We start from the raw sequence: 20,017 nt of genomic DNA on the forward strand, positions 1-20,017 counted from the left end.
TGGTTTTCCATACCTGTAAAATCCCATCCATCCAATATGCTTGCATACATAAAGGTTAAAAAAAATCACAAATGTTTATTTCCCTCATACTTCCTATAACATAGTTAATCAAAAAAGACTTACAGTTTAATTTAAAATAAGAATGTAACAATGACTTTTTTTGTTAAATTATGAAAGGTAATTGTTGAGAAAGCTCAGTACTGCCAGTGTTTTTTGTAGAAAATGCCTTTGTCTTCACTGCTGCTTCCAAGACTGTGATCAAAACAACAATAGCTTAAATGTGTTTGCAAAGGATAATCACTAGCTAGCATATGTTCATAGTTCTTACCACCAGAGATGAAGCATTGGCATCAAAATGATGGAAGACTGTGGGCCGGATTCACAAAGGCTTACACGGAGTTTAAGACTAGTGTAAGCCTCCGTGTAAGCCTCCCGATCCAGGAACAGCCCAAACCTCCATGTAAGAGACAGCTAAAACGTCTCTTACACGGACTGGGTGTGGAAATGCTCAATACCTCATTTGCAGCTCAAAGATATGCAAATGAGGTATTTGAGCGATCCAGGATGCCCAAACCAGTCCGTGTAATGGACGTTTTAGCTGCAGAAATGTACTCAGCTGACAACTGAGTACATTTCTGCAAAATTTACAACGGAGCTATGTCAACTCCAAATAAAGGTTGCATATGTGTCATCTAGCATGCCAATGGCCAAATATGTGGCCATTGGCATTAAAAAGTGTTGCAAAATTATTTAAAATAATTTTTTTTTTCCGGGGGATTTTGATGTTTAACTGCAGCGCACACCCGCGCAAACAGGGTGCGCTACCTAAAAGTGAAAACCGAAGCTTATAAGCCCACAATTGTGGGTTTTATGTAGTACATGGAATGAAAATGCAGGGACTAGCAGACCAAAAACAATATGGCCACCGTGTAGTGGTTGCCAAGGGGGGAAGCTCAGTGTAAGAGATGTAACTAAACATTACTAGGCAATCCTATGTAAATGAGGGTTACAATACTGAATCACACTGTCACATAGCTAATGAGTACTTTTTGAGTAGTGTAAGAGTTACAGAAGGGGGAGGAATAGAGTAAGAGGTAGGTGACATCACGGGGGGGGAATGATAGAAATAAATGTATCACATTGGAGAGCAGTGTAATGTGACAGATGACAGACAGACTTCAGGGAGAGAGGTGTGTCCCAACAGAACACTATGAAAGTCAAGAAATAGAGGGTGTACACTATCCCTACACTCAAACTTTCTTGATATACGTGCATGCGCGCATGTGCATGCGTTTAAGGCAGGTTCACCATGTGGAAGCGTGTTGCAAACCATTTAAAATGGTTTGCGCGGGCGTGCACGTGTGTAAGGCAATGTAAACATCAGGAAGGCTGTTGCCTGATGTATAAGCCTGTGTGCGCGCGTTTTACCATGAATCAGCCAAGTCCAAACCATGTAAGTATGTGTGTGTGGGTCTAAGCCACTGTGAGCGTGCTTAAGCTGGTGTGCACATTGCTCCCCCTGAGGAAACAGAGAGGAAAAAGGAAACAACCAGATTACAAGGAAGCTGTTAGAGAATACTGCTGGAGTTAATTGGTGATAACAATTGGAAGCAGGCAATTACACAGGCAGACTAGAAGCCCAACCCAGCACTTAAAACACTTCAAACAGCAGTGCAGGGTGTTTCTCTCAAGAGATACTGCAAGAAAGGAGTAAGCTATCAGAATTGAAAACTGAAAAAGCTGAACTCAGAGCAGAAATGCTAGGGGCTGCCATAGCTGTTATAATCAGGCATAGGCGAATTGCTGAGGGTGGTGACAATGCAGATGCTGACAGACAACCCAGAGTGAGGAGAAGAAGAAGAGTATACAGGCCCAGGGTCACCTACCATGGGTTACATGAGCTGGAGATAGTAGAGCGCTACAGAGTGGACAGAGACCTTCTGCAGCAAATTGTTGAGCTGTGCAGGCCACGTCTCACACACAGAACCAACAGAGGGGAACCATCCCAGTGGAAACCAAGGTATGTGTTGGCCTAAGAATACTAGCAACAGGTACCTTCCAGAGATCAACTGGTGATATGATGGGGATATCACAGGCATCAGCCTCCAGGGTACTGCACCAGTTCCTGGATGCCATGTCAGCACTTGTCGGTGATCATGTATATTTCCCTAATGCCTGTGAGGATATGGCCAGCAATATGCGTCTCTTCCAGCAAATAGCGGGATACCCTGAGGTATTGGGTGCAATAGAATGCACGCACATATGCATCAAAGCACCAGCCGTTGAGCGGGGTAGAGCCTATATTAACCGCAAGGGATTCCCCTCCATCAACTGCCAGGTCATGTGTGATGCCCAGGGCATAATAATGAATGTGTGTGCTGGCTGCCCTGGGAGTTACCACGATTCCCACATCTGGCATCTGACACAGCTGTACCAATCATTTGCCAGTGGGGACTTCCCACATGGACACCTAGTGGGGGATGCAGGTTATGCACTTGAGCCATGGCTGATGACACCCATCAGAAATGCACACACACCTGAACAGGAACGCCATAATGAGGCACACGCACAAACACGTAATGTCATAGAGCGTGTGTTTGGGCTGCTCAAGTCACGGTTCCGGTGTCTGGACACATCTGGTGGAGCCTTGCAGTACACACCAACTACATGTACCCAAATGATCATGATATGTGCTATGCTACATAACATGATCCTGCGGAAACAGCTGCAGCAGGACCAGCATAGGGCTGGGCCAAACATACCCCCACCATTGCCAAGGCCACCACAGGCAGAGGGTGACTCTGAAAAGGAACAACCTGACCTTGCCCAGTAGGCAGAAGGAGGCGTGCCCAGTATGTCCTGGCCTTGGCAAAGAGGCAACGCATAGCACATACACTGGCTCAGTAGGAACACTGGGACTGATACCCCCTCCAACTCACTCATATAGTAACAGGGACACCTAACATGACACAACCTGCTTCCAAACATGTACAGGGAGTGTAGTATGTGCATCCGACAGAGGCAGCCCTGCAGCACCACCTGAGGCATGAATGCCATGTGTTAAGTAATGTAACACCATGTACCATATGCACACCTGAGGACCCTGACTAACATCCACCCTCACCAATCATGAACCACAAAAACACAAACCCACCTTCATAGGTACCACAAGGGATAGGAACCTAGATGTAATGCTACCCAATGCCAGAAGTATATACAGCAAGATGCGTGCAGTGTAAACACACACAGTATAGAGAATGTAGATATCAGTGCTGTAATAGAAAACTGGGTCAAAGCCCACATCAGCACCCTAACACTACCAGGTCACACCTTATACAGCGATGTACAGCTGCAAAACATGGAACAAGCTACAAAACGAGGGTGACTAGCAATAAATGTCATGGATAACCACACCCCCATGTTGGTACCACAACAAGAAGCAGCATGGATTAGCCATGGTCAAATACCAATGGCTAAAACTGCCTACCACTATATAGCTTGCTGCAGACCACTGTCCTAATAGCAGGAACTGCACCAGGCCTATGTTGGAATACATGAAGATATCAAGCCCCCCAAACCACATTATATTGCCTGACTGAAAATACCTACACATACACCATAGTTTCCTAGTTTCAAAGTTTACTACTAGCCTATCTGCCCTAGTGCATTTATAAGCCTAGCCATAGTGATGTGGCTATTGCCACCCCTTATAGTGGTAATAAGTGTACAGAATAGATTCCGAATATTGTGCCTCTCACTTAGTAGTGACACATTATGACCCCTTTTCTTAATCGAATTAATTGACTGTGCCTCTGTCTAGTAGTGACACAGGGAGGACCCCTGGGGTAAACGTACGATCTCACATCCACTTGTCCAGATTTCTCTTGAAGAGAGTCAGTGAGGTACTCTGTGTAACATGAACTGGGATTCTGTGCTAGAGTGTGAGAAGCCTCTGAGTTATGAATCTGTCCCTCCAGCATGTCTTATACATGTATGTGCTGAGGTTCAAATCTTTAGCTCTCATGGTTCTGGTGGATTTGGATTGCTTGCAGTGGAGCTTGTCCATCAAATCCTGATTGGACATGGTCTTGTATGTCAGGCATAGGTCACCTGTAAGTAGGCGGTATGCTACTGAATAGAGCTGTATTTTCTTTAGTCTGGAAGCATATGACATGTGTTGTAGACCCTTGATCCTCTTGGTAAGGTACTTTTGGGGTCTCTCCAGCTGTTGCAAGTGCTGGGTGAGGTACATACCAAATGTGGCTTTGTATTCAATCATGGACCTGATAAGGGAGAAGTATAGGGGTACAATGACCTCCTTTGATCTGGATGGAAAACCCTTCATGATAAGGTGGGCAAGATAGAAAGTCTGTCTAACCACTTTGGCAACATGGGTGTCAAACGAGAGGTCACTATCTACATGGGTCCCCAGGTGTCTGATTTTTTTTTCTGTGCTTAATGGGTTGCTGTCTATGTGTTAATTTGTGGGTACTTTGTTCCTCCCAAAGGGGATGACTACACATCAGTTGCATTCAGTTTCAGGCCATGATTCCGGCACCAGCTATCTGTTTTTGTGAGGGCATTCTGTAGGATGTGTGTGCCGGCTGATGTATTCACTATGGTGCCTAGGTTGCAGTCATCTGCAAACTTTGTCATCCACAACCCTCCTATGTTTGCTTTCACATCTGAAAAGTAAATGCCAAATAAGAGGGGTCCCAGGACAGATCCTTGTGGGACACCACTTGTGACTGGCTTTGAATCTGACAAGGCACCTGCAATGTCAACTTTATGGGTTCTGTTTTTTAGCCATTTTGCAACCTATCCTGTGACATATGGATTTATATTTCAGCTGTTGAGCTTGTCTATGATGCCTGAGTGGGGTATTGTGTCAAAGGCCTTAGCCAAGTGCAGGTAGGCTGTGTGGACCGCTTAGCCCTCATCAATGGCCCTACTGACATTTTCAAAATAGTCAACTAGGTTCAAAAGGCAGGATCTGCCCTTTACAAAGCTGAACTGGGTGGGATCAAGAGTCTGTAGGTCACCAATGTCTCGGTTTAAGAGCGCCATAATGACTCTTTCCATAGCTTTGCAGACAAGGCTGGTTAAGCTTGTGTGGTGGTAGTTCCCAGGGTCTGTGGAGGCATCTCCTTTGTGGAGTGGGACCACTGTTGCTGTACGCCAGTGTTCAGGTATATATCCTGTAACAAGGCTAAGGTTAAATAGCATTTTTATATACGGGTTTAGCTCCTTTTGGAGTTCACGTAGCACGCAACTGGGGATACCATCAGGTCCCATTGATGCTGTGTTTTTGTCTTTGCTGAGTGCGGCTCTCACATGGACATCTGAGATGACAGTGAGGTTACATTCAGCTGTGATAACTATCTTCTTTTGGGGGTGAGGGAGGGAGAAAATTGCACTGAACCTGTCTGCCAGAATGTTGCCAATATCTGTCGGGTCACTGAAATTTATGTTGTTGTGTACCAACTCTGAGCATATCTGAGGGTTCTCACCCAGGTTTCTGACATAACTGAAGAAGGCATCGTGGTTATCTTTATTGTCTTTGGTGATTTTTGTCTCAAAGTTGACCTTGGATGTCTTTATGAGAGAATGTAGCTTTTTGCTAGTGCTGATCACAGCTGCCTTCCCTTTAGGAGATTTAGCTCTGTCTTGCATTAGTATCCTTCTTTTGTTATACAGTTCATTTATGGCTGGTGTCCACCAGACATTCCACTTTCCCTTGGTGAGAGGGTCTTGGTTTTATTTGTGATTGCATGGTCCATGCTTTCTTGGAGATGTCCATAGACGGCGTTTGTGAAAGAGTCACCATTGTGTGTTGTGGTTTCCACTGGCCCAGTGGGCTTAAAGGATACCATCTCAGTCTGAAGAAGTGTGAAGTCAGCTTTTGAGAAGTTTGTCACTATACTCTTTGTATTATACTAGCACCGACACATTTGTAGAAAATTTCCCAGAATCCATCAAACAAAATGGACATGCAAAATGTAACACTTCCACAAGAGGGGTAAGCATACTGGATGTGATAATAAGAAATATGTGTACTGGATGTCAAGATGAGAAGTGTATCCCTCACTGGTAAGACCAGACCATAGAGTAATCACACTGTAGTTACACATCCCGACCCCAGTCCCTGGCCAGAATACCACAGTGAAACACATGTATAAAGCATAGCTTGCACCCCTACAAACCAATGTTGAATCCATGAAAGGCCCTGTGCAAGTCCAGAATATGGGACACACTGCAGAACATGTTATACAGGCATTCCATGAACATAGCCAAGAGTGCTTGGAGTCTGTAATCACAAATAACAACAAGACACATTGCCATACACCCAGGCATCTGGCATGCTGGACTCCAGCAATTACTAAACCATTGAAGAGAATGAGGAAGCTACCACATGATAGATCAAACATAAAAAGTGAAGTAATCAGTGAACACTAGTATGGCAATAAAATGTGTCCACACATACAATCCACTAAGGCCAGGCAAAACAAGTAGAATCTGTGAATCCAGAGGCAATGTGACACCTGTCCCAAGTACACACACAACAACTCACCCCAATAAATACAAATATATGTGATAGACACAACCAGGTAGCCAAACCGTAGCCTGAGCACCCCCAAATCAGTACTGTCAAAACTAGTCAGGAGGACAAGGTAACCACATACACCACAAACCCAGTCCCACATAGACCTACAACGATTGTAAACCAAACACATAAACACAAAAACATTCCCAGAGGCCCTAATTACAAACACACAACACCAACACAAGCCTCCAAAGCAGGCACCCAATAAAACAACCTCCAGACATAGCACATGTAACACATAGTACACAAAGCTGGTGTGCCAAACAGTCACAGGACAGAAGGAGAAACAACATGCCTGATACAGTTGTAATAGGTGACTCCATAGTGAGACATGCTGCTGTTCCAGGGATGGCTTGCACCTGTTACCCATGGGCGTCTGGATATTGCCTAAGGCTTTTGCAACCTACAGAGATCCTTTTGTAGGCAAGGCCGTAAAGACTAACCCACCACCATAGAAAACAAAACTGGAAAGAAACAGAAGGGTAATGCTGATCAATGCCAGACATGTCAACCTCAATATGCATGCACCTGAGGCCCTCCCCAGTATGGAGAACATCAATGTCTGTCCAGTGATAGAAACCTGCTGCAAGCCTCGTGACAGCACACCAGCACTACCAGGTAATACCACATATCATGTGTTATGGCCACAAAACCTGGAACAAAACATAAAAGGAGGGTGAGTATCCATATTCAGCACAGACACCTATATGTCCAGTTAACTGACAATGCTTACGTCATTGCAGTCCACCCATGTGCAACTAACCGTAGGCAAGACTGCTGTACAGTCTGTAGCATGCTACAGACCACACTCTCACACACAGGAACCCCACCCCACTGTCCTGAAGACAGTGGACAGTATGAATGTACCACCAAATACAAAACAAGGTCCACACAAATTACCACATAGATGGTAAACCATTATGTATGGAAGGAGTAATCAGGGACCTAGTGACACAAGTGGACAGTAACCTGTTATGTGACAGTCACATTGCCAATTTGGCTAGGAAGACTGTCTATATTGGACACTGTATCATGAAAGGATTCACATCTATGTCAACAAAGGTCATTGTGCCCCTATACTGTTCCCTTATCAGACCCATAATGTAGTACAATGCCTCATTTGGGATGTACATTACCTGGCACCTGCAGCAGTTAGAAAGACCTCAAAGGTACCTCACCAAGAGTTAGAAAGGGTCTCAAATATATGTCATATGCTGCCTGGCTGTAGACACCACAGCTGAATGCAGTCACATACTGCCTACACAGAGGCATTGTATGTCTGTTGTACAAGTCCATGTCCAACACAGAAGTAATGGACATGCTCCACCCCAGAAAACTCAAAGCCATCGGAGCTGTGTGAGTCAGAGATGTCAACCTCAACACATAATCAAATAGGATGTGCTGGAGGGACAGATACCTAACCCTGAGGCTCTCCACACCCCGGAACAGAATACGACTACATGTTAGGCAGAGCCCCTCACTGACACTCTTCAACAGGAAGTTGGCAAAATGGATGGATGATTGTAGATGTACACTGGGGGTCTTTACTGTGTCATGTCCAGACAGAGGCACAGCTAAGTAAATCATAAATGGCCATAATATTCACATAGCAAGGGGTGGCAAAAGCCACACACACACTGTGGCTAGGCTTACAAATGCCCTAGGGTGGATAGCCTAGTATGAATCTATGAACCTATTATGATACAAATTGTACAGGACACTAAGGATAATCCCAAGGCTGCTGCAACTGATGGTAGGAAGCGTGTTGTGAATTCCCAGATATGCTCTGGATCACACAAATATTACAAACAACATACCAAACACACACACGTATTGGCAACATACATCCTGACAGGTTCAGTGCAAACCCCCCCCCTCCCATAATGCAAAATATCTTTCCCAGCAGACTGCTGTCTCCCTGACATTATGTCAGCCTTACCACAGGATATGTACCCAAAGAGCAGTGTACAACAACAGTGGTCGTTCTCAAGAAAGGTGTCGCCTGAATGGATACTAAAAACAACCACCACAGAATCCTGAGAAGCTTGGTCTGCACAGCTATGGAAAGGATCAGCATGTACTGCAGACATAAAGATATTGGGGATCTATTGACACCCGACCCTACCCAGTGTGGGTTTATTAAGTGCAGACCCTGCCCCTAAACATGTGTGACTCAGTTGAAACAGTAATTGAGGTCACTAATGAGGGCAATGTGGTCCACACAGCGTAGCTGGACCTTGCAAAGCCTTCCATACAATACCCTACATGTTCAATATAGATATGCTCACCAGCTTATATATACATCCCTATGTAACTAGAGGGGTTGCAAACCAGACCAACGACAGAACTGACATGGTCAGACATGCTGCAGCCATGTCAGACTACAAACCACATATAACAGGTATCCCACAAAGCTTGGTCCTGGGACCTTCCCCGTCTGGTATATATGCCCCATAGGTACAGGCCAACATGTAAGGACTGTGCCTGAACATGTTCGCAAAGGACTACAAACTGCCCAACATATCTGACACTCCAGCTGACACAAGCATCCCACAAAAGGGCCACATAGAAACAGACAACTGGTGCCATAGCCATGTCAGCAAGTTAAATGGAGAAAACTGTATAGTCAACCTCTGTGGATATACAGTAAGTGACCACCAATTACCACATAGGTGTTAACCCATTACATACTTAACATGTAATGACAGACCTGGGTACACAAGGTGATAGATATCCTGCATTGGACAAACATGTGGCTGTAGAGTTAACAGAAACAATCCATATACCAACCTAATCATGAAGGTTATGACATCTAGATAAGGGGAGATCATTGTGGTTCTGCAGTTATCCTTCATCAGCATTACAATTGACTACAACAGCCCCTGTGGGGTGTACCTCAGCAGACACCTCCATCAACTGTAAAGTCCACAACAGTACCTCACCAGGAGTATCAAAGAGCTTGAACAGATGTAATGTGTTGCCTGATTAAACAGAGTGCAACTCCACACACTGCCATGCTGGCCACCCAGACGCAAGCTGTGCCTGATGTAGAAAGCCATGTCCAAAGTGGAATCAATGAACATGCTGCACTTTGTACAATCTGAATGGCAGTGAGCTATGCACATGAGGGACCTGAACCCCAGCACTGACATACATAGGACAAGCTGTACTGCATTATCCATAACACAGAAGCTACCCCAGGCATGAGTAAACTACCAGTACAGGTTATCCATAGAGTCACTCGTTGATTCTTCTCAACAGGAATCTTAATGAGTGGATGGGAGATGGTAGGTTTACCCTGGGTATCACTGTTATGTCACAGGTAGACAGAGGCACAGTATACTAAACATGACATATGTCATGGCAAACTACACTTAATGTGTTGAAGGACAAACACACTCTCTGACTAGCATTAGAAATGGCCTAAGGCACATTGGTAGTGTTTGCCAATGTACACCTATGTTGTGGAATACACTACTGATGTTGGACGAGGCTGTTGTAAGTAGTTAATATCTGAACATAATGCAACATGGTCAGATAGGTTCATAGGTTCATAGGTTTATACTAGGCTATCTGCCCTAAGGCATTTATAAGCCTAGCCCAGAGTTTTGTGGCTTACGCCACCCCTTATATGAAAAAAATACTGTGCCCATTAGTTTGTTGTGCCTCTGTCCAGCAGTGACACAGAGACGATTCCCGGATAAACCTACGATCTCCCATCCACAGGTCAAGATTCCTCTTGAACAGAGCCAGCGAGGTGCTCTGCCTCACATGGACTGGGATTCTATTCCACAGCATAGGGAGTCTCTGAGTGATAAATCTATCCCTCCAGCACATCCTATTTATATCCGTGCTAAGGTTTAAGTCACTTGCTGTAGTGGTTCTGGTGGATTTGGATTTTTTGAGGTGGAGCATGTCCATTAATTCCTGGTTGGACATGGCCTTGTATGTCAGGCACATGTCACCTCTGAGCAGATGGTATGCGACTGAATAGAGCTGGAGTTTCTTCAATCTGGCAGCATATGACAGATGTTGGAGTCCCTTTATCCTTTTGGTGAGGGACTTTTGGGGTCTCTCCAATTGCTTCAGATGTCAGGTGAGATACATCCCGAATGGGGCATTGTACTCGATCATTGGTCTGATAAGTGAAGAGTACAGGGGAACAATGACCTCACTAGATCTGGATGTGAATCCCTTCATGATCAGGTGGGCAATGTAGAAGGTCTTTCTAACCACTTTAGCAACGTGAGTGTCAAAAGAAAGGCCACTGTCAACCTGGGTCCCCAGGTCCCTGATAACCTCTTCTGTGCTTAGAGGATTGCCACCTATATGGTAGCTTGGGGTTACCTTGTTTTTCCCGAAGGGTATGACTATACATTTTTTGGTGTTTAACTTCAGGCCATGGCTCTGGCACCAGCTATCAGTTTCCGTGAGTCCCCTCTGAAGGATATCCGTGTCTGATGCACTTTCCACTATGGCGCCCAGTTTGCAGTCATCTGCAAACTTTGTCAGCCATAGTCCTCCCATGTTGGCCTGTACTTCTGAGAAGTAGATGCCGAGCAATAGGGGGCCAAGGACCGAGCCCTGTGGGACACCACTTGTGACCGGCTTGGAGTCTGACATAGCGCCAGCAACTCTAACCCTGTGGGTTCTGTCCTTAAGCCAGTTTGCAACCCATCTTGTGACATATGGGTTTACATTTAAGTTGTTAAGTTTTTCTACAATACCCGAGTGGGGCATTGTGTCAAAAGCCTTTGCAAGGTCAAGGTAGGCTGTATGGACTGCCTTTCCCTCATCAATGGCCTTGGTGACTGTTTCGAAGAAGTCGACCAAGTTCAAAAGGCATGATCTGCCCTTGACAAAGCCAAACTGGGACGGGTCCAATGTCTGCAAGTCCCCTATATCTTTGTTTATGAGCTCCATTATGATCCTCTCCATAGCTTTGCAGACTAGACTTGCTAAGCTTATGGGGCGGTAATTACCAGGGTCCGTTGAGGCACCGCCTTTGTGCAGATGTGCACAACTGGACCCTAACCAGGCTGTTGTGCTCACTATGGAAATGTAAAGCAGTGATAGGACTAACGCCCAGGATACTGTCCACCACAGTGAAAGTACTGAACCACTACACTATACAGTACTACAGTGTTAGGTCAGTATGAACGGATGTTGACAATTGTATGCAAAGTATCCCATGCAAACCCTGCAGGCACAGTATAATCCCTGTTGTGTTCACACAAAAAGCATTTGGATAGTAACTACACAACATGACACAGAACACACAACCATAAACAGGAGATATTTGTTGAAGTTCACACTCATCCACAAATGTGACGGGCTGCAGAGTTCAACATATGGAAAGCTCACACTGGGCATGCTCACACACTTTGATAAATGAGACATCTTTCACACAACATGCCATGGGAAGGCTGAACTGGGCATGTTCACACACTTAGTCCAAATATCAGTTTAGCATTTTGCCACATATATCTAGTATATGTACGTGTTATTCCAGTAACCAACAACATTATAGCAATCTGACCAGTGCTCACACTTAAATGACTACAGAGACATACATGATATAGTGGATTTCCCCCATATGCAAACATCTTCCACAGATACACAAGTTGTTCATACAAACAGGAAATGTTATGGCAATAAAGACCTGCAAACACTGCTATCAGCACCAAATAGTGTGCATCTGACAGTTAAACATATGGGTGTAGAGGTCAACACTAGGCTGTTTGCCCTAGGGAATGACAGCTTATCCAGAGTGTGTGTGTGTGTGTGTGTGTGTGTGTGTGTGTGTGTGTGTGTGTGTGTGTGTGTGTGTGTGTGTGTGTGTGTGATTGTGGTTGGTCTGTGTGCAAGTCTGTGTGAGGGAAATGTTCCTTTTAGCAACTGTGAAAACACACCACAGGATGCCCATTCCCCTTTCTAAACACCGATGATGTCAGCACTCTATAAGTATATCAGGAGAAAAAAACCTCCCAGTAATCCGAATAGCGCGCTCCGCTAATGCATCTGTCTCTAGTGTCATAACATAGTTAGGTAGGGGTTTGAATCTAGCAAGTGTGTGTGAAGGGGGGTTAGTGTGTTTGTAAGTGTGCATGAAAAAAACATCCCTTTTGGCAACTGTGAAAACACACCACAGGATGCCCATTCCAATTTCTAAACACTGATGATGTCAGCACCCTATAAGTAAATCAGGAGAAAAAAAATCTTCCAGTAATGCAAATAGCGCGCTCCACTAATGCGTCCGTTTTTAGTATCATAACATAGTTAGGTGGGGGTTTGAATCCAGAAAGTGTGTGTGAAGGGGGGTTAGTGTGTGTGTAAGTGTGTATGAAAGGAACATCCCTTTTGGCAACTGTGAAAACACACCACAGGATGCCCATTCCCCTTTCTAAACACCGATGATGTCAGCACCCTATAAGTATATCAGGAGAAAGGAAAATTCCCAGTAATGCAAATAGCGCACACCGCTAATGCGTCCATCTCTAGTGTCATAACATAGTTAGATAAGGGTTTGAATCCAGCAAGTGCATGTAAAGGGGGGGTTAGTGTATATGAAAAAAACATCCCTTTTGGCAACTGTGAAAACACACCACAGGATGCCCATTCCCCTTTCTAAACACCAATGATGTCAGCACCCTATAAGTATATCAGGAGAAAAGAAATCTCCCAGTAATGTGAATAGCGTGCTCCGCTTATGCGTCCGTCGCTGGTGTCATAGCCTAGTTAGGTAGGCGTTTGAATCCAGCAAGTGGCAACTGTGTGCGAAGGGGGGGTTAGTGAGTGTATATGAAAGAAACATCCCTTTTGGCAACTGTGACAACACACCACAGGATGCCCATTCCCCTTTCTAAACACCGATGATGTCAGCACCCTATAAGTATATCAGGAGAAAAGAGCTATCCCAGTAATGCAAATAGCGCACTCTGCTAATGCGTCTGTTTCTAGTATCATAACATAATTAGATAGGGGTTTGAATCTAGCAAATGTAAAGGTGGTTTAGTGTGTGTGTAAGCTTGTATAAAAGTAACATCCCTTTTGGCAACTGAGAAAACACACTACAGGATGCACATACACCTTTCTAAACAATAGCACAATTATTTATGGCTTTTGATTCCAGACATGTCACATGTGTTTTGCTCACACAGAATGCCCATGTGTTCGGGTTGTTTCTCACAATAATGCATGACATCGATTAAACCAGTTATGGCAATGCACACATGATGTATGTGTGTGCCAAATACACATATGTACCTGTGACCTTCAATAGTTACCATGTGTGATACCTGCCACATGTGAATACATGGTATTTGCACTGGGTAACATTATGACTGTGGTCTTCTGTGCAGGTGCTGCATGTCGGATGTGTATATACAGTGTGAGATGTAGATGCTATCAACCTAGTAGTGAGGGATACACACCTGGTCTGGGGCATATAGTCTACATGTTGTTGATGAACAGGTGCTGCATGTTTTCACCTCTTGTGGGAGTGGTAAGAAGTTGTTCCATAGCAATGCAGTGACTGCATGCTAAGAACCTTTCAGCTAGGGTGTTGTAGCTACAGTAATTCATTAGCATTCAGTAATATGTCAGCATTCCTGGTGAGGGTATGATGCCAACCAAGGTCAGGGTTCTACCAGCCTGTGCCACTTGCTCAGTGAGCCCTTCAGCTGTAGTGGCATGGACAATGACTGAGTCATATGTGTCCATGCATCTGACTGACCTGTATGCTTGTGTTATGTGGTGGACCATACTGCCCCATGAGCATATCACTGTGACCTTCACCTTGTCCAGCCTGGTGAGCATGACCTCACTGTACCGGACAATAAAAGTACCTAACACAACTGCAGCAGGAGTGTTGTATAGCTGTACAGACTGTGCTTGTTTGGCACACAGGATTTGTGTGCTATGTGTTATGCGTGCTGTGTTCAGGCCTAATGTATGCCTGTGTGCCAGCTGCAGAGGTGTCTGCCACTCAGGCAGGATGCCATTCTTAGGCTCCACGAATGGCCCGGTGTGTTCCCGTGCTTGTATTGCTGTCAGTGTAGGTCTACATCAGACTGGTATTGCAGTTACTGTAGTATTTCATGCCACCTGACAGGTTATGCCAGTACTGGGTTCAGAGTGCTTAGTCCACAGTTTGGCTATGTGTTTCCATCTCATACATGTGTTGTACATCCATGGGTAGGGGATAGGGTTGACTGTGTACATGTGGCAGCTGTGACATTACTACATGACTCACATATTCCACAACTGTACCATAGAGGTGACTGACAACTGACCTTTGCACATGCTACCATAGTATTGAGATTGCATTGGTGATTAACAGCACATAGGGCCAATGGTGAACAAGATACATAGGTTCATAGGTTCATACTAGGCTATCTGCCCTAGGGCATTTATAAACCTAGCCAGAATGTGTGTGGCTTTCACCATGCATTGTAAATCTATCTTGCTATGCCCTTTTCCAAGGTTAGTATACTGTGCCTCTGTCTAACAGTGACACATAATTGATACCCAGGGTAAACCTACAATGTCCCATCCAGTCATTAATATTCCTCTTGAAGACAGTCACTGAGTGACTCTGCCTAACCTGTATTGGGATAATATTCCAGAGTGAAGGGAGCCTCTGAGTTATGAATGTGTCCCTCCAGCATGTCCTATGTATATCACTCCTGAGGTTCAAGTCTTTCCAGCATGTAGCTTGATGGGATTTGGATATTCTGAAGTGCAGCATGACCATCAAGTCAGGGTCTGACATGGCTTCATATGTCAGACACAGATTGCCTATGAAGAGGCAGTATGCCACTGAGTAGAGCTGCTGTTTCTTTAACCAGTCAGTATGTGGCATCTGTGTGAGCCCTTTGATCCTCTTGTTGAGGTACTTTTGTGGTCTTTTCAGTTGTGCAGGTGTCTGGTAAGGTGCATGCCGACAGGGGCATTGTAGTCAATTATGGGCATGATGAGGGATGAGTAAAGAGGCACAATCTCCTCCCCTGATCTACATGTGAATCCCTTCATGATGAGGTGGCCTATATAAAATGTTTTTCTAACCACTTTGGACATGTGGTTGTCAAATGAGAGAATGCTATCAACTTGTGTACCCCCAAGGTCCATAATTCCTTCTTCTGTACTTAATGGATTAACACATATGTGATACTTTGTGGTCACTTTGTTTTTGCCAAAGGGGATGACTATACACTTTTTGGCATTCAGCTTGAGGCCATGGCTGTGGCACAAGTCGTCTGTTTCTAAGAGGCCCTTTTGGAGGATGCGTGTGTTGGCTGGAGAGTTGATTATGGCATCCAGTTTGCAGTCATCTGTGACTTGCTCAGCCACAGTCCTTCCATGTTGGCCTGTACCTCTGATAAATATACACTGAACAAGACAGATCCCAGGGCTGAGCCTTGTGGGACACCACTTGTAACTGGTTTTGAGGCTGACATGGCTCCAGCAATTCTAACCATGTGTGTTCTGCCCTTGAGCCACTGTGCAATATATGTAGTGACATAGGGGTTAATATGTACACTGGTGAGCTTCCCTAGAATGCACAAGTGGGGTATTGTATCAAAGGCTTATGCAAGGTCCAGGTAGGCTGTGTAGACAACCTTCCCCTTGACAGTGGCCTTGGTGACTGTTTCAAAGAAATCAAACAGGTTTGAGAGGCAGGATCTGCCATTAACAAAGCCAAACTGTGTATGATGCAGTGTCTGTAGGTCCTCAATATCTATATTTATGAGGTTCATGATGATCCTTGCCATAGCTTTGCAGACCAAGCTATTCAGACTTATGGGGCGATAGTGTCCAGGATCCATTAAGGTACCACCTAAATGTAGAGGGACCACTGTTGCTGTATGCCACTCTTTGGCCACATATCGTGTAGTAAGGCTGGGATTGAACAGTAGTGTTATGTCTGGGTGTAGCTCTTCTTGGAGTTCATGTAGGACACAGCCTGGGACACTGTCTGGTCCCATTGATGCAGTGTTTATTGCTTTGGAGAGGGCAGCTCTTACCTGAGCATCTGAGATGTCAGGGGGGGCAGCACTCTGCTGGGAGAAATATTTGCCCTTTTGGTGTGGAGGGGGGGAGAAGTTAGCAGTGAACCTGTCCACTAGGATGTTGGCAATGTCTGTGTGTTTGGTATTTCTTTTGACATCTTGGACTACCTCTGAGCATATCTGGGAATTAGCACCCAGGTTCCTAACATAACTAAAGAAAGCCTTGTGATTATCCTCAGTGTCTTGTGGAATCTTCTCTCAAAGATGGCCTTAAACAATCTTATGAGTGCCTGTAGTTTTCTTCTAATACTCATCAGTGATGCCTTCACATTTTGGGAGTTTGTTGTATCATTTAGTAGCTTCATCCTTCTATTGTATAGTTTGTTTATGGCTGGTGTCCACCACACAGGACGTCTGCCTTTGGAGGATTGGGTCTTGCTTTTATTTGGGATTGCATGATCCATGCATTCCTGAAGGTGTCCATAGAATGCCTTTATACAGGTATCTGCAGTCTGGTCCATATTTTCAACAGGCCTGGGGGCTTTGATGGTTTCCACATCATTTAAGAGGAGTGTGAACATGCTTTACATGAGTTGTTGACTGTATTCGTCTGTGCAGGGGGTGGCCTTGGGATGTGAATATCCAGTGAGATTAGTTTATGGTCTGATCTTACCAGTGAGGGATACACTTCTGGTCTGGAGCATAGAGTCCCCATGTTGGTGATGATCAGGTTCAGTATGTTTTCCCCTCTTGTGTGAGTGGTAACAAGTTGGTCCATAGCATTTTGGTATATAAATTCTAGTAATCTTTGGGCTAGGGTGTTGGAGCTACAGTCATGCTCCCAGTCTATGTTTGGGTAGTTTAACTCACCCAATATAATGGTGTATGGACAGACCTACATATTTCCAACTGTTTTCAGGAAGGCCATGTGCGGTTCTTGTGTTTGTGAGGGTGGTCTATAGCAGGCTATAACCCGGAAGGCAGTTTTACCCATTGTTACTTGCATATGGATAATCTCTGATGTTTGGTGCTTTGCCACCAACCTGGAGGTGTGCGTATCTTGGATGAATATCAATACACCCCCTCCTTTTGTGGTTTTGTGCAAGTTTTGGGCCTGAAAAGCATGGTATGAGGTATAACTTGGTAGTGCTGGGGTGCTGTTGGTAGCCCTGAATCCGGTATCTGTTACTGCACAGATAGCGATGTTCTCCATGCTGAGGAATGTTTTGAGTGTACATCATCAGGTTTAGAGTCCTGCAGTGGCATATATGACTGCTCACGTGGACAGATGCCAGGTAAGTCAAATGCAAAGTGTCACAGGCAACGTACATGTGAACAGGAGAAACAGTGACATTCTGTCAAGTGAGACATGAACATACATATAGTAAGCTATGCAGATGTCACTAGGAGTCCACAGAAGCTGTGTAACTCTGCATGGCAGGTCGGATCAGTATTCCAGGGTAACTGCAAGGAAACATGCATGCAAACATAGCTACTGTAAGCAGGGCTGCATGTAGTCCATTTTACAACAAACAAGCTGTACCACTTTCAGTAGGTAACACTGCAAATGCTCACCAGCTGACATATGAATACCTATGTCACCAAAGGTGATACTTACCAGACCACGGACAGAAATGACATGGCCAGACACGCTGCATCCTACACGAACACATATCACAAGCAACACAGACCTCACAAAGTCAGTGTTCTTAACAGGCACAGCCCATAAGGCCAAACACAATGTGACACACCTATAATAGGTGATGCCATAGTCAGACACACTGACATCCCACTCTCCAGACTGAGCAAGGTGAGGGTCACATTTAGCTACCTGTCGGGTGATAGAATGTGCCACATAACACAAGCACTCAGGTCACTCCACAGCAAGTACAAGTATGAGGCAGTCATTGTCCATGCTGGTGTGAACAACCTGAGATGTACCTCCCTGGACCACATGGAAAGAGACACAGAGGAGCTCTTACATCACCCTCTCAAACTCAGGAATCCCACACAGCCGTCATGACGACACAGGAGAGTATAGATTTCTCTGCATACACCATCATACTGGGTGACTGCAACTATAATGAATGTATATAAACTGTTAGCAATGTAGTATTCACTGTTTGTCTGAAGAAGGCTTAGCAAGGACTAAGCTGAAAGCGCTTACAATAAATGGTGAACATTATTTTGGGTCTATTCTAATTGTTTCCAGTTCCATTTGTTTGTCTTTTTACCAGTTTCCTTTTTTGGCTACTTGTTTGAGTTTACGTGGAATGGAATCTGGGAACGGAAGCGACTCACAACCTCTATTTAGTGATATGGACAGTATGAACACTGGTTTGGAACCAACGAATGGTTCACAGCATGTCGATGCTATTGGGAACCTTACCGCTTTAGTAAATGTGCTTCTAGGCAGAGTAGAAGCACTTACACAGAAAGTGGAAGCTTCGTGCAGAATTGAATGTTCAAACCGAACTGTTCCGTGTAACAGGTCAGCAAACACGGAAGTTCGTCAACACTTACAAGGTACTGTTGATACGCATTTACCAGCATGTTTGGTGGATAGCGAAGAAGCTTTTCCACCTCTCGTTCAAAATGATAGCGTTTCTGGTGTGTTGGCTCAAACGGAGCGAACGCAAACTGTAAATATGCAGTCTGGTCAGCATTTTCAACATGCCGGTAGTTCGGAAAGTCCGATACAACCAGGACAGAGACAGAGACAGCTTGCAGATTCGCAGTCAACGGGCGGTACCGTTACATCTAATATTGGATTACCTCCTTTAAACGGGATGTCTACTTATGCCAACAGACTGGTCCATAATAATGGGTTTACTGATAACAACTATACGAGACAAGGTAATCCAAACAGCTCCGTTGTTGATAATAGACAATTTAATCGGAATAGCACAGATGAAAGTAATGTAAATGTACGGGACATTCCTTCTATGGCATTATTTTTGAATAATGGTGATTTTTTTACTGATGCAGATGTTAATAATGCAAGTCAACAAATGTTTAATTCACAAAATAATAATACACTGATGAATGTTATAGATGAATTTGACATTAAAATGTTTAAATGTAGGAAGCTCCAATTGGAAGTTTCATATCTCAATGAATGTATAAATAAAAAAGTTATACCTAAGGGTCTCCGTCAATGGAGATTTCCAGCAGGGCTTGTAGCAGGTTCAACATTTCATGCTGAATTATTAGAATTGTTTGATAGACAAGCAGTAGAATTTTAAAAGCACTTATCAACTTCTATGATTCAGAAATACTTAGATTTAAGGGTGAGCTTGAATCTCTGGACCAAATTATAAAAGGACATATTGATTTCTCAAGATATAAATTTGAATATTGTCGAATTTATACCAGTATAGACACAGCAATGGAGAAATTCTTT

This window comes from Protopterus annectens, chromosome 2.part2, assembly GCF_019279795.1.
Source record: "Protopterus annectens isolate FY-2018-M chromosome 2.part2, PAN1.0, whole genome shotgun sequence".
Lineage (NCBI taxonomy): Eukaryota > Metazoa > Chordata > Ceratodontiformes > Protopteridae > Protopterus > Protopterus annectens.